Source organism: Rhinoderma darwinii, chromosome 11, assembly GCF_050947455.1.
Source record: "Rhinoderma darwinii isolate aRhiDar2 chromosome 11, aRhiDar2.hap1, whole genome shotgun sequence".
Taxonomy (NCBI): Eukaryota; Metazoa; Chordata; class Amphibia; order Anura; family Rhinodermatidae; genus Rhinoderma; species Rhinoderma darwinii.
Genome location: NC_134697.1, coordinates 17,814,593 through 17,831,601, shown reverse-complemented (window position 1 = coordinate 17,831,601; position 17,009 = coordinate 17,814,593).

Below are 17,009 nucleotides of genomic sequence, written 5' to 3'. Positions count from 1 at the left end.
ACAGAGCACTGCTCCAAATGCATGGAGCCAACCAGGAGTTCAAAAACAGGAGTATGCTGAGTAAAATAACCATTAGCAAGGGGAGTTGAGTCGATTCCTACTACAGGGATAGGATAAGGTAAATCAATACAAGGCATCTTTAGAGACATAGCAAATTCCACAGACATGATATTAGCAGATGAGCCAGAATCCACGAAAGCACTGCCCGTGGCAGACCGGCCAGCAAACGAGACCTGAAAGGGAAGCAAAATTTTATTGCGTTTCACATTAACGGGAAATACCTGTGCGCCCAAGTGACCTCCCCGATGATCACTTAGGCGCGGAAGTTTTCCGGCTTCTTATTCTTGCGCCTGGGACAGGTGTTCAGTAGATGCTTGTCGTCCCCACAGTAGAAGCAGAGACCATTCATTCTGCGAAACTCCCTACGTTGTCGAGGGGACATGGAGGCCCCGAGTTGCATAGGTACCTCCGAGTCCTCCGTGGAGGGGCGAGGAGACGGGACCTCGGGGGGGATCGCAGAAAAGTCAGAGGGGAGCACACTGAAGCGTTCTAGCTGACGTTCCCTGAGACGTCGGTCAAGTCGTACTGCTAGGGCCATAACCTGGTCAAGGGAGTCAGGCGAGGGGTAGCTAACCAGCAGATCCTTCAGGGCGTCAGATAATCCTAACCTAAACTGGCACCTTAGGGCCGGATCGTTCCACTGAGAAGCTATGCACCACTTCCTAAAATCAGAACAGTATTCCTCAACCGGTCTCCTACCCTGACGTAAGGTCACCAGCTGACTCTCGGCTAAAGCAGTCCTGTCAGTCTCGTCGTAAATGAGTCCGAGGGCAGAGAAAAAACGATCAACAGAGGAAAGTTCAGGGGCGTCAGGAGCCAAGGAGAAGGCCCACTCTTGGGGCCCTTCCTGGAGTCGGGATATGATGATACCCACCCGCTGGTTCTCGGAACCTGAGGAGTGGGGCTTTAGGCGGAAATACAGTCTGCAACTCTCCCGGAAGGAGAGAAACGTCTTACGGTCCCCTGAAAACCGGTCAGGTAGCTTGAGGTCGGGTTCTAGAGGTGAGGTGAGGGGTACTACTAAAGCAGCGTCACCCTGATTGACCCTTTGGGCCAGGGCCTGGACCTGTAGGGAGAGGCCCTGCATCTGCTGGGTCAGGGTCTCAAGGGGGTCCATGATAGCGTCAGCGTAGGAGAAATGGTAGACTAGGTAAGGGCTTGTAATTATGTAATGGCAGGAAGGAGGTGAAGGGAAAGTGAGCCCTAATCTACCCACCGCCCTGTCCCTGCCTACTTGCAACGACTCGCCCTAGGCGACGAGGTACAACTGGGCGGCGGTCCCTACGCTGGCTAAGTGCACAGGAAGACAAACAGGGGACACGCAAGGGAAGGGGCAGTAGCCACGGAACGCCACGAGGAAACGGGGCGGCGAACGAACAGTCAGGACCAGGACGAAGTGAGTACACCCGAGCGGGCACGGAGACAGAAGCAAGCCAGGGGCAAAGCAAAGCAGGTCAAGCAGAACTGCAGCAAGGCAGAAGCACGGCAGAAGCAGGCTGGAGCAAGCAGCAGTGGGGCCAGGAATCCAAAAGAATTACAAGCACTGAGGGAGAGCACAGGGCAGGTAATAAAGGGCAGGGGGCGGAGCTAACTCCGACAGACCAGGCCGCGATAGGCTCTCCCACTCCTGAGCCTGCCACCCTGGTTGGTGGGAGATGGTGTCAGTCGAACAGGTCTGGCCTCAGGTGTGGATTGATTAATCCCAGGAGAATAGCTAGATGAAGTACCTGGCAGATCCCTAACACAAACATTTCAGAGAATAAAGTCCACATGTCATTATGTCTTAAAGGGAACCTGTCACCAACATTTCACCTATCAAACTCAGCACTACCTGGTGGTAGAGGGTGAAAAATCATTTTATGTAACCTATAATTATCTTCTAAGTAGGCTCCAAATTGTTAGTATTCAGTTTTTAGTGTTCCCGCTCCATATGCAAATGAGCATAAAAGAGTCATGTCCATGTTTGAAAAGAGTCATATCTTCATTCATCAAGTCTTTCCGAGTTAACCCCGCCTCCTTACTTTTGATTGACAGCTAATCGCCTCCCCCCAGCACGCACGAAATCCCGCGCTTGCGCATTGATGTCCTGTTCTGGTGTATGCTCACAATGTGACATCGGATTATTATCATAAAAGGCGCAAAGTGTTTGCAGACCGTTATTTACAACTCGGAGGAGGAGTTTAGGAGAGGGGATAACGGCAATGAACTTTTGACAGCAGCGGCCAGCGAGGGGTCAGGAGAGTTCAATAGGTGAAAAGCTGGTGACAGGTTCCCTTTAAAAACACTTCTACCACAAACGCCGAACAATTCTGGCTAATCAGCGCGGCCAGATTGGAAATAGACAAATAGAACTGAGGCAAGTCAAGCATTTCCCAACTCTAGATCAGGCTAGTGAATACAGGCAGGTGCCAGTAGAACAAAAATCCTGCCTCTTATGATTTAAATAGATGACATCATAACGTTTTCTTCATCATTAGAACATCTACAGCAACTTAGTCACGTGTTGCAGAAATAGGAGTCTCATGGTTATCAGCCAAGCAAACAAAAGATGAATGCAGATGCCCTGTCGAAATTCCCCTTCGATACCCCAATAGAAGAACAAGGAAAAAAACAACTAAAGAGTTCGGTTTGCGATGCAAATTGCTCCATTGAGTTAAGGCTATGTTCACATCTGTGTTGGAGGTTCCATAAGGAACTGTCATCGTCAAAAATGCCGGAAAAATAACGTCCATTAAAATGACAGAACCCATAAAAGTCAATGGATTGCCTTGAGTGCCGTTGGTGTCCGTCATGTGATGGATCCCAAAACGGTGATGTGAACTTAGGCTTAGGGAGACAAAGTACTCATGAAATCGAAGAGGCAACAAGTAAAGTTAAGTGATCGCTGGGAAATTGTCGCTTATAAATGCGTATACCCAGATGCTCCAGTGTATGAGGTACAGCCCGAAAAATGGTGTTGGACCGACAAGGATTCTTCATAGGAACGTGCTAAGACTATGTCAATTTCCATCTCGAATGAGAGAGTTGTAGAAGAAAAAAAGATTACCGAATGAAGATTGGTGGGTTATGCCATAACAGAGCCATTGGTAGGACAAGGAGAGTCAGAGATCCTTGTTAGAGAGGTAGATGCTTCCACTGAAAATAGGGACGTTAGAAAGTCCCTGACCGGCTTATTACCCTGCAGATCTATTCGATTTAACAGAAGAAAATAACTTGACCACTATGCAGCAAGTGAATTCAATTGGGGTTAAAGGGGTTATGTGGGGACCAAAAAGGATTATCAGTGTAGTCCCTGCAGTATGTGAGTACACCGCTAATATACATTCCGGTCCCCCGTCGCGCTGATTCTGAGATTTTCATAGATTTTTATAGCGCTGCCGGGGGACCGGAAGTCTAGTTACACAATCTTCTTTGATGATACGACTCTTCGTCATGTGACCGACCCCGCTGTACTCCATGTAATGGCTGTACTGCTGTTCCTTCTTGTACATAGAGTACTGCGGGGTTGCTCAGATGACGAAGAGTCGTATCATCATGATAGACTGTGCCACTAGACTTCCGGTCCCCTGAGAGCGCTATAAAAATCATGAAAATCTCAGAATCAGCGCGACGGGGGACCGGAAAGTATATTAGCGAGTGTATCCTACTGCAGTGACTACACTAATAATTATTTTGGTCCCCATATAAACCCTTTAAATAGATTTTGTAGGGACTACATTTCCTCATTAGATGGGATCTCATCCCTACCTATCCTATTGAAATAATATGGATGTTGTGTTCTGATGCCGGAATCTGGACTGATATATTTAGGTCGGTTTACCATGTAGGGGACAGGTATCTGGTGGCTATGGCCATAGACCATTGTTTCAAAGCAATACAGATAAGATCTACCGTAATATCCAATCCACAGGAGACTGTGGGGGAGACGGAGGAATCATTTCTATGTATGTTCTCATAGATTTTCCCATTGAAACTGATTACAAAAGATTATTTCTGTGGAAATACACTTTAGTGTTATTACTCAACACATAAAGAAGATTCCATATTACAAAATAATATTGGAACAGAACTGATATTTTTCAGCTATGTGTCTATGGGGTATATTTTTCAAAGGCTGGAATTTGTTTGCCCACCCGTTTATATTATTGAAGATTGCAATTAGCTGATGTGACTATTAACAAGCAACGAAGAAAGACGACTAATCGCTAAAGTTAATCTGCAAAAAACATCTTCAGGGCAAATAGGATTATTGTTCTCAAAACCTTCTTATTTTAAAGAATAAGAAGAAGTAATAAAAATAAGAATCTGGTTATAGGATGGAGGAATGAAGGGCACAGGAGGGAATACACCAAATGAAAGAGACGGAAAGGGGAAGCAACTACTGCTCAGAAAACACATAAGTGATAAGAGATAGTACAAATGTATCATTCAGAAGTGGAGGGGTTCTCCTGTGCACAATTCAGAACATCTGACCGGCCCGGTTATTTCTTCGTAAGTGATGGTTTATTCAATGTTTTTCTTTTATGTTGCTATTTTCCATCTGGGTGTTGCTCACATAAACTGTCTACTTTATTACTATACAGTTTAAAGGGGCATAGCGACAAGGCGTACTAATGCAACAGTCACACCTGGGCCCTGGTGACTGCTCTCAGGGCCCAAAGGCCCCTCTGGCACCTAAGAAGACTCCAGTTACGGACCCCGATACAAATTTTGCATTGGGTCCCAGAAGCTTTAGTTGTTGAGTGACATCACCAACACTTTCCTTTATGTATCGTGTACTGATTTTTAGTTAAATAGTGTCATATACTCTATTCTCAGCCAGAGCTGTATTCAAAATTCAGCTGGTCACCTTTTATAATATAGTATGTAAGGCTGAAAAAAGACAAGCCCGTCCGAGTTCAGTCTATTCTTCTGCAATGATGATCCAGGGGAAGGCTAAAATCCTATGAGGCAGAAGTCAATTTTCCTCATTTTAGTAAAAAAAATCCTTCCCGACTCCAAATATAGCAGAATAAATCCCTGGATCATTGACCCATCTAAGAAAAGTAATCTAGTACATATAAATTGTAATATTATTACTATCAAGAAAGGAATCCAGGCACCTTTTGAACTCTTTTAGTGAATTCACTATGACAACTTCCTCTGGCAGAGAGTTCCATAGTCTCACTGCTCTTACAGTAAAGAATCCCGTTCTATGTTTGTGTAGAAACCTTCTTTCCTCTAGACGTAGAGGATGCCCCTTGTTATAGTTATAGTCTTTGGTATAAATTGATCATGAGAGAGATCTGTGTATTGACCTTTGATATATTTATACATAGTTATATTTGGTCACCACTTGGTCATCTTTTCTTTTAAACTAAATAACCCCAATTATGATATTCCTTCTGGGGACTGTAGTCCACCTATTCCATTTATTACTTTAGTTGTCCACTTTTGAACTTGCTTAATCTTTACTATGTCGTTTTTGTGCACTGGTACCCAAAATTGTACACAATATTCCATGTGCGGTCCAGGGGTATGTTCATATGGCTTATTTTCAGACGTTTTTTGGGCTGTAATTTTTTTTTATGTCTCCCAATAATATCAATGTCCCCATCCCACTGATTGCTGGTGGGACTTGTAGTTCTCACAGGACACCAACTGACCCATAGACTGACTGTCTGTTATTAGCACACCCGCCAGAAGCGTCAATGTCATGCATCACACGAGTCATCATATGTATATACATCCTGAGTCAGTTTGCAATTTACCTTTCATGATAAATTACCAATCGCCCCATTCCCCCACAAACCGGACACGCAAGTCACGCGTCTCTAGTAGCTTCTCTTGCAATGATCTGATATTGCAATAATCTCCAACCTGTGGCTCTATCCAGCTGTTGTCTGTAGCTGTCAGGGCATGATGGGAGTTGTAGTTTCACAACAGCTGGAGAGCAGCAGGTAAGGGAGCATTGCCATAACGCATTCTCCTTCACAGGCAGAGTCCTAAAGCCGCTGGCTCTGATGTCAAATCTTACAGGATTTGTAGACCTTGCCATAAAAAAAAACACAGACAACACATTGCGATATAATAATACGTATTGACAAATGACAAACTCAGGTCTGCTGTAAATGACTAGTTCAGCTCTGCTTCATCTGCAGGGATGATATAAGGAATCGTCTATGTCTGGATATTGATGCTGTGCAGCCTGAAGTACTGAGAAGCATTACCCCAATGTCTGCGATGGATAATACGCCTAGTGATACTGATCTTATAGAAATTTGAATATATCACATTATATAAATAAATAATAGCGAACTAAAAGATATATTAGACATATCAACAGGCTATTATAAGTGGAGATGAAAGCACAAGTGCTGCCAATAATGTGCTCCTCTTGTGGGGAGACACCGAGGATTTATTGTCCACACGTAGGATCTTTTCGTGTTAATAAACGGTTATGGCAATAAGTCCTCATGCACATTCGTAATTTAGCACCCATGCAATTCTATGGGCCCATACTGTACCTCAGTGCACCTCCGATTTTACATGGGGGCACATGTAGGAAGCATCGCTTATAGGGGAGAATGCCGTACCTGGTGGCGCCAAAAACAAAAAAATATTAGAAGCCACTTTGGAGGATCAAATAGGACATTTTTTTTTTAGAACACAACATTTTAACCCTCTACCAAATTAGATACCAGATTAATTTCTGGGATAAGTGAAGAGGAACAGTAAGCAAGGGCATTCATACTATAGAGGCAAACCATGCAGCTGTTTTGGGGCCCTTGGAGAAAGGGGCCCAGTCCTGGTTATTCCATTCCTTTTGCCTTTATGTGGTGAGAACCTGTGCAGGACTCCCCTCTCCAGAAGAACGGACTGTCATCCTCCTCTCCACCTGCTGCTGGAGCTACAGTCTGTTATGGATCAGTGGTAGGACTAGTGACGGGACCCCCGTCAATCAGCGTTATAAGAAATATTTTTCATTCTAAAGTTTGACTTGTGGCAAGACTTTGATGTAAGATACTATTTAAACGGGGACTGTAACCATTGACATTTGGGTCATATCCGTAGGATTTGCCACTAGGCACTGGGGGGGTGCAGTGCCTAGTGCGTCCAGCAGGGGGGATGTCTGCAGGATCCTCTTTTTTTTATTGATTTTTTAATTAAAATTGTATCTTGTGACCTGACCGGCCAGCCGTCAGATCACGCAGAGGGCAGGGGCGGGGTGCGTGCGCTTCTTAGGCTTAAGACACGCCCTCTGTTAGTGGATTGACCAGAACTGCTGATGTACACAGGCTAATGTACTGGCATATAGATATATGCCAGTACGTTAAAGTTTAAAAATAAAAAAGTAAAAATGAAGTCATGTTAAATAAAAAATAAATAAAAAAAACCTGCACAACAAATTTATAGCGTCATTTATAATGTGAAAACTAAAAAAAAAAATAGAAAAACGGCTTTCTTTCACTTATTAATGTGAGGCACGAGATGTTATGAATTTTGAACCTCCATGTGCCTCACATTAATAGTAATTGACCCCATCATGTACCTCACACATTAACCTAATGTTGTCCATTATGACTGTGAGAAACACTATGGGGTTAATTACTATTAATGTGAGGCACACGGAGGTTTAAAATTCTTCACACCACATGCCTCACATCAGAAAACGGAAAACCTTTTTTTTTATTGTTATTATTGTTGGCAAGTATCGTTTTGGTATTGAGAATCGCAATACTACACAAAGTATCGGTATCAAAGTCCAAATTCTGGTATCGTGACAACCCTAATGTAATGTACAGTCTTAAATTGTATCCGCGTCCTTAGGAAGCGGATACAATTGAAAGCGCCGGTGAAGCAAGGGAATTACTAGTTCCCTTCCTCATCATTTGGCACTTTCTTGTGGCGCAGGCGGCGCAATGATGTCATCGCGCTGCCTGCCGTCGTTCCCGCTGGAGCAGGCCTGATCAGAAAAGACTAGGCCTGCATTAACGGAAACTTTATTGCTGAGACCCGCCAATGCTAGTAACTCCTAGCGCGGGGACTCCTTTGTATCTGAAGAAGTCCCCGCACTAGGTTTATAGTGGCACATTCACCAGAGATGCGCCAAAATTCTGTCTCATCTCGGGTGATCCTGCCCCACTTATAAGACTCAGTAACTAAGCAGTGACAGCTCTAAGCTGTCATTGGTTAGTTTACATCACGTGGTGCCTAAGTAGGCCAATGAACTGAGGGAACCTGGGACCACGTGATGTAAACTAACCAATGACAGCTTAGAGCTTAGTTTACTGTCACAGACCCAGGAAGGTAAGAATGATAATGGTTATGCTTTTTTACTTATTAGTGTTACTAAAGTTTTTTTGGTGTTTTTACAGATTCGGTCATTGGACTAAGTCAGATTCGAGGACTACTTAGATGACAGCGTTTTGCTTTTCAATAAATTGGTTAACGAGGGTTGTGGGGGGTTTTTATTTCAATAAAATATTGTTTTCTGTGTGTCTGTGTTTTTTTTAAACTTTATTACTACTGCCTTAGTAATGGTGCCTGTCTGATAGACAGCGTCCATTACTAAGGCGGGGCTGAGTTTTAGCCGGTGAAGAGGCTAATACTAACCCCCCATTATTACCCCGATACCCACTGCCACCAGGGTTGTCGGGAAGAGCCGGATATGTAAAGAAGAAGTGCATGTCACTTCTTGAGCCGTTTTTGGAGACGTTTTTGGAGCCGTTTTTCATTGGGTCAATAGAAAAACAGCTCCGAAAATGAATAAAAAAATGCTTGATGCATAAAAAGCGTCTGTAAATCAGAGGCTGTTTTCCCTTAAAAACATCTCCGTATTTTACGGCCATTTTTGGTCTAGTGCAGGGGTCTCAAGCACGCGGCCCCTGGGGCTGTCATCTGCGGCCCGCGGGACACACAGCCGCTAGTATCTGGAATTCCCTGACATCGCTGTCCACATATGAACAGCGATGTCTGGGGCTTCCCCAGAGCCGGAGTCCCAAGCAGAGCGCTGGTGTCGGCTCTGCTCCGGGACTCTGTGGAATTCCCTGATATCGCTGTCCACATATGAACAGCGATGTCTGGGGCTTCCCCAGAGCCGGAGTCCCGAGCAGAGCGCTGGTGTCGGCTCTGCTCCGGGACTCTGTGGAATTCCCTGACATCGCTGCCCATATATGGACAGTGTGTCAGGGTCTTGCCCAGAGCGGAGCAGAGCGCTGGTGTCGGCTCTGCTCCTGGACTCTGTGGAATTCCCTTACATCGCTGTCCACATATGAACAGCGATGTCTGGGGCTTCCCCAGAGCCGGAGTCCCGAGCAGAGCGCTGGTGTCGGCTCTGCTCCGGGACTCTGTGGAATTCCCTGACATCGCTGCCCATATATGGACAGTGTGTCAGTGTCTTCCCCAGAGCGGAGTCCCGGGCAGAGCGCTATTATCGGCTCTGCTCCGGGACTCTGGGGAAGCCTCTGACATCGACAATGATGTCAGGGGCTTCCCCAGAGCAGGAGTCACAGTGATGTCAGGAGCACAGCTGGAGTCCCAGGAAGAGCCTACTAGCGCTCTGCCTGGGACTCCAGCTCTGGGGTTGCCCCTGACATCTCTGTCCATATATGGACAGTGATGTCAGGAGCAGAGCTGGAATCCCAGGCAGTGTGCCAGAAGCGGCTCTGCTCCGGGACTCCAGCTCTGGGCAAGCCCCTGACATCACTGGGGCAGCCTCTACAGAGGGCACTGTGGCAGTATCTGAAGAGGACACTGGCATTATCTAGGGGTGTGTTGATTTATCTACAGAGGGCACCGTGGCCTTATCTACAGATGGCACCGTGGCCTTATCTACAGAGGGCACCGTGGCCTTATCTACAGAGGGCACCGTGGCCTTATCTACAGAGGGCACTTTGGCCTTATCTACAGAGGGCACCGCGGCCTTATCTACAGAGGGCACCGCGGCAGCATCCACAGAGGGCACCGCGGCAGCATCCACAGAGGGCACCGCGGCAGCATCCACAGAGGGCACTGCGGCACTATCTAAAAAGGGGCTGCCCAATCTTGACATGTGTGCTAACTGAGCCGCCGGACTGCATTTAGCGACACTTAAACTGGAAAGCTGGATTGTTGAAATAAGCACGTGGAGAAATATCTCAAATTTTAAACCTAGCGCTATTATTATAGTAATGTAGTATTATTATTCTAGTAATATAGTGTTATAGTAGTTCAAATAACTAATTAACAATAATTTTGTATTGTATCAAATTTGAAAGTAATGTGGCCCGTCAACTTCCCATTTTTTCTACATGCGGCCCACTTACCCGGCCGAGTTTGAGACCCCTGGTCTAGTGTGTTAAATACCCTAACTCATCAATGCCGCTGATCTGACAGGTACAGGCTTCAGCGCTAGATACAGCTGCTCTATATACAGGATACAAAGCAGCTGTATCTCAAAAAGTAGAAATAATTCTTAATAAAAAGTATTTAAAAAGTTGTACCAAACACACTGATTTTTTAAAAACAAACAAAAAAAACCATTATCAAAGGTATACATAGCCTTTAAGACTGGTGTTACAAGTCCGGGGGCAAACGCAGGATTTTTATAGGGGTTTTTTAAGTGCATTGGTACCCACAAAAACAGCAAAATTCCCCACCTTTCAGCTCCAGCCCCAATTACACTCACTTTGCCAACTTTCTATAACACACATTTTTACAAATTATGTTTTAGGGGTTAGTGATGGTATTTCTGTTATGTCCCTGGGGGTCTGGCATAGTGGTCAACACCTGCAGCTGTTCCTAGAAGAAGCTCCCATTGAATGCAATAATAAATCAGTATGCAGTGAGCTCCCCCTAGTGGTGCCATTTTTTTCCCATTTAACTGAACGTTTTCTCCTACAAATTGGGAGTTTCTGGGTATTTGGAAACCCTCCTAAATTTGCCCGTGAAGTCAGAAATCCATCGTGAGCTCTGAATAACTTTGCAACAATAGTTTGCAATTTGTATTTGTTACAAGGGGTAACATATCTGCATATTAGCATCAGAACAAAGAGGCGTCCGGACAGCGAGAAATGATTTCTTTTGGGCTTCAACAGATAAAAAGGTGCATATTGTCTTTCCATTTAACCGTCTATCAGTGCCAAGGACTGCCACCGTCACCATGTCATACAAAGAGAAGAAAGACTCCTCTGCCTCACATGAAAAATGCTTGTGATGAATAAACTGGACTGGGCATTGGGAAGATAACGCCAATCAGCCGCCACCCTCCGCATGCAAGGGGGTTTTATGATGGAAATTTGCAGCCGGTGTTGTTAACCTGTGTGATCGGTTGAAAAGTAAGAGATCTCAGTTGCCAGGAACGTTCATATAACATCCTTTCTATTTGCCAATGTGACAGCCCAAATGTTTTGATGATTCAATAAAGCCGAAATGAAATGTATTTGGATTGATCACTTGTCTGAACTCATCAGAGAAATGCGGCAGATTTCCCCTCCGTGTAGTTTGGGGATTTAGGACAATCTCTATGTTCTGAGCTGTATCTGTTTCCAGCAATGCTACTAGTAATCAGTCAGTGTAAGAATAAGGACAGCCGACAGCCGCCCCTTCCGGGGAGTGCACATTTGAGATAACGTCCTCTCTTGACCTCATGCCAGGTCTTACTTACATGAAATTGTCTTAGGGTAAGTTCACATGTAGCGTAAATACTGCAGATTTTCCACAATGGATTTCGTTGCGGAAAAAAACGCAGCATACGTAAGGGTATGTGCACGCGACCTCTTTTCAGACGTAATGGAGGCGTTTTACGCCTCGAATTATGCCTGAAAAGACGGCTCCAATACGTCGGCAAACATCTGTCCATTGCCTGCAATGGGTCTTACGATGTTCTGTTCAGATGAGCTGTCATTTTACGCGTCGCTGTCAAAAGACGGCGTGTAAAATTACGCCCGCAGCAAAGAAGTGCAGGACACTTCTTGGGATGTAATTGGAGTCGTTTTTCATTGACTCCAATGAAAACCAGCTCCAATTACGTCCGTAAAAGACGCCACAAAAAACAAGTGCACTTGTAAAAACGTCTGAATTTCAGGAGCTGTTTTCTCCTGAAAACAGCTCCGTAATTTCAGACGTATTTGGCGTTGTCGTGTGACCATACCATCATACAGTAGCAGCTGAGTGGATGAGATTTGAATAAATCTCATCCACACGCTGCGTAAATGATAAGCGGAGAAACGCTCAGAAATTGACCTACGGTGCGTTCTTTTAATCCGCAGCATGTCAATTGTATTTGTGTAATCGCTGCTTTTTAGTTGCGGGTTTTCCCCAATTGAATTCAATGGGGAGGTAAAACCCGCAACAAATAGCAGATGTTGCGATTTTTGCGCCGGAAAAGCTGTGATTTCGCCGCAAAAATCACAACTTAGAAAAACAAAAATCTTATACTTTCCCAGAATTCCGTGTTTCTTCATCCAGGCCGGCCCGCTGGGATACGCTGTGTGCTTTTACGTATCGTATCCGCCATAATATGAAGTTGTCCTGCTCTCTGCATCCAACTGAGAATGTCCGTGGTCCCGGTTCGGGGGGTGGGGTACAGTTCACATTCACCTATTGTCCTATATAAGGAATATAAATTGCTCAGACCACCTTTATAGGGCTGTAATGGTCACATTTAGCGACTGTATTATGGACGTGACAACCAGACCCCCTGCATTTCAGCTAAACAAAACTTAGATCACCTTCGGATCAGTAGAACGGCAGGGGGTTTTGGATCTTGCAACAAAAAGGCCCGAAGGGGTGGGGGCAAGTTTGTTGGTGCCCACGGCACAGATGGCAAAATGCCTTCAGTTTAGTGATAGAGTTGGGGATAGTATTTGTGGTCTAAAGTAGATTTATGGTGGTCTAGGCTAATAAATGGCTACAGAGTAGATAAAATTTGCTTTTATTTAAAGGGGTTTTACCCATTTTAAGTATAAAATATATATAATCAGTGTATAAATACATGTAGAAAGTTCTACAACTTTCAAAACGTCTTTGTGTTTTAATTCCTCCCCATTTTCAGGACTGTGTTTGCTGTCAGTGAATGAGAACCTGTTCTGCTGTCTTCTGAGAAGTGGAGAAAATTGTATCTAGTCAAAGAAAAAGCTGTTTTTTATTTTTTAAGGTTTTCTTCTGGGGAGGTGTCAGTGTATATTTTTTTAGAATGGTCGAGCTCTGTTTTTCTGTTCCTTTATAACATTTTGCCTGCCCGCAGCGACCACTAGAGGGAGCTCACTGCATATAAGTGTATAAATATCGATCAGAACTAAGTATACCAAGTGCTCCCCCTAGAGGCAGCTACATGACTTTATGCTATCCTTATGTCACCAGTGTCGGGGAGTGGATGTTAAAATATCATTGTCTCAGGCAACCCTTTTGATAAGTGTAACAAGGCGAGACCAATGTAATGACACTTACCTAATATAAACTGTCACAAAATGTCTATATGGCATCACTACACCCTCTATAACTGGCCACTATTTTAACTAGCGGACTTCAAGGGCAGTCGATATTCCCTGAAGGGTGCTTATTTAGTATTTAGTGTTGCAGGGTTGTTAATCTCGGTGTTGTAACGCAACGCTGCACACTGTGAACTGTCACTCACGAATAAGGAGGCCGCTCGCAAAACCCTAAGGAGCGTGTGCCGAAAGTTCACATTCTCTTCCGATTTTTTACATTTTGCTAAGATCTTCCATACGGTGCGATTTGTTAATGGCTCATTTACAGCAGCAAAGTGCCGTATGTAAGCATGTCAGATGGTCTGAAACTTACGCTCACATATTAACTCATGCGGCAGCTGCTAAAATGACAACAATGATTCTTTCCGCAGGTTCATTCTCCGGGAACATATTTGTTGGTATAAAGCTGCTGTGTATATGTATATGTGATTCCATAGCAGCCTGTCAGTCACCGCGGGGAGGGGCGGGGGGAGGCGGGAGAAGGCAGGGGTAACGCTCGCCTCATGAATACACCGGACTATAGATATGCGCAATATTCTTTCAATGGATATAGGAATTCAGTAGAAAAAGGGAATCCCACTGAGCGGCGCTGTTCCTCCCCAGTGCAGAATAGGTCCGGCAGGTTTCCGTCGGTATTAGATTGCTGGTGTAGATTTCAAACATTTTTTATTGCATTTTTTTTAGAAAATAAAATATATGTCATGAATGCTAACGCGTTTCAAGACCGGTCTCTTCACAATCTTTTTTTTATCTTTCTCTATAGATATTCTTTCAATGGTCCTATTAGCCGAACGGCACATTTTGTTGTGCCGTTGTGACTTCTAGGATTAAGGACCTGTCGCTGTATAACGTTTAGGGCAGCCTCTTTTAATCTATTTCTATGCAGGCGACTATGCAGAAAAACAGCCCCGACCACTGTAAATATATAAAAAAATAATCAGCACAGAATATTGCACCTAAAAATAAAATAATAAAATTGTAGATTAAAGCTCATAGTCCCCTTTAGAAACCACTATAGTCATAATTGACTTGATTTGGGATAATCAAATGCATGTGATGGAGGAGGGCTCTAAAAGGGGCTATGAGCTCCCTTTGGCCATGGGCACCCCGGCACTTTGCTGATGCCCAAGCCTCATTCACATGAGTATATTTTATGTCCATATTCATTATTTAAGTAATTCCATTTACTTAAAATAAAAATCTTTGTTGGGAAAGAAAAGGAAAAGCTAGAAATGTACTAAGAGGGGTTGTCAATTCCCTTCCCCCACATAGTAGGAAAAGACTGAATGTATGGCAATCCACAAGTACTTTTGGACTATGAAAAAGGCATTTAGGGGTGATTATTTTATCTATAGAATATCAACATTGTGAGAAACTAGACATGGACTGCACATGTATGGAGGAACTCAGAAGATGGCTTACACCAATCCTATTCTACGAGTTAGGGCACTGGAAAAAAAAATGGTCACCCCTCTCAATCATCTGACCCTCATTATTTAAAACAACACTCCAGACAAAACTGAAACACTGTGTCATGCCTAGTGCTGGGACTGAGGGGGTGGGGCATGACACAGAGATTCTCAAAGAATCTGTGTCATGCTCCGCCCCTTAGACATAGCACAGGGTATCAGATTTACTCATATTTAAAGATGATTCAAAAACAACATTTACATTTTTGAAACATTTGTTTTTCATGAATTGTTTTGATTTTTGCATCAAATTTTCCCTATATGTGAGTCCTAAAACTTCAATATAGAGAAGAATCTCCCAGGAGAAATCACTCTTTCATTTGACTTGATGACCAAAGATTTAATTTAGCTAGTTAAAGTTATAATAGTAATACAGTGTGTAACGGCCGCGGACCGTCGTTCCGACTTACCCCTCGACGGCCGAGGCCATGGACTTGTGTGTGTACTGGCCGGCATCTCCTTCCTAGGAGACGACAGCACTCGCTTACGCTCCACTCTGCAGCAATCCCTAGAGTGCGCGCACGCTCATGCCCTTAAAGGGCCAGCGCGCGCACATGCAAAATATCACCAATCAACCTTAATCACCCTGGATTATAAAAAGGACTCTGCCATTTCACTCCTTGCCTGAGCATTGTTGTGTATACCCATGTCAGTCTTAGCAAATGGTCCCATAGTGTTATTCTGTTCCCAGTGTTCCCGTCCCCTGCTACCTGTATCCTGTATCCCGTGCTGTGTTTGTTCCTGAGCCTTAGAGTGTTGGAGTCGTGTTGTGCCACCTGTCAGGTCTGCTGTCTTACACCATGTCTGGTTTCATCTGCCACGTCTGATATCATCCGCCACGTCTGATGTCATCCGCCACGTGTGGCATCATCCGCCTTCAAGTTTCATCTGTGCCTAAGCCTTCTACTGTCTGGACCATCAAAGGTACACTTGTACTAGGACTTTGTATGTTTTTTTGGCCAGCTGCTACACCGCTAAGGCGGTGCGGCCTAGTGGGTCCACATACCCACGGATCGTGACATTACTTTAATCATAAATCTAATAACCTAGAAAACCTTATAATCCGGCACTTTTTTCCAGTACAGAACTGCAATGTAATGTGATTTTTTTTTCACAAGAGTAGAAGTGGAAAGCTAAGCAGGGAAAATCAATTAAATAATTAGTTTAGTCATTGAGTCACCCAGGCTTTATAGAAATGCATAGTCTCTGCACTCTACTCCGTCTTTCATCTCTCCACCCACTCCAGCTTTTCTTTGACTTTACACAAAACTCAACACTGCCTTTACATTTTATTTGGAAATTAAAGCCCATCATCAGAAGCATCTGGGCCCCAAATGGGCAAATTGTCTGGACCCTGACATTTTGCAGTCTCTCAAGCCCATACCATATATTTAAAGGGTCCATGGGAAGGGGAATATAATACTAACTGGGGCCTATACATTAACACTTATGTACTGTTAGTGACCCCTAATTTACTTCACCCCTTGACAGTAACACCTGTATAGTAGCCCTGTATTGAAGTGCCTGACTATATGTTTCTTAATGGGGTTGTCCAAGATGATAAAAACATGGCTGCTTTCTTCCAAAAACAGCGCCACACCTGTCCATGGGTAGTGTCTGGTATTGCATCTTAGACCTATAAAAGTAATTAGACTGAGCTGCAATACCACACACAACCTCACCGAAAAAGGCCATACTTACAAATGGACACAGCCAGGTCAGAAACGCTGATGAAGGAGAGTGAGCAGGTGCTTTAAATAATAATAGCCACTCCCACTAGTCTTGAGGGGAGTGGTGTGTGGTGCATGGGATGTGTAGTAAATAATAATAGCCACTCCCACTGGTCTTGAGGGGAGTGGTGTGTGGTGCATGGGATGTGTAGTAAGAAATAATAAATGAATAGTGTGTGTGCAAGTGTAATACTATAAGTGAAATATAGGGGGCAGTAATGAGTGAAGTGCCTCAATAGAAATAAATGGATAATGGGGTGCAAGTGTGTGAAACATGGAGGGATAGTGTGTACATCATG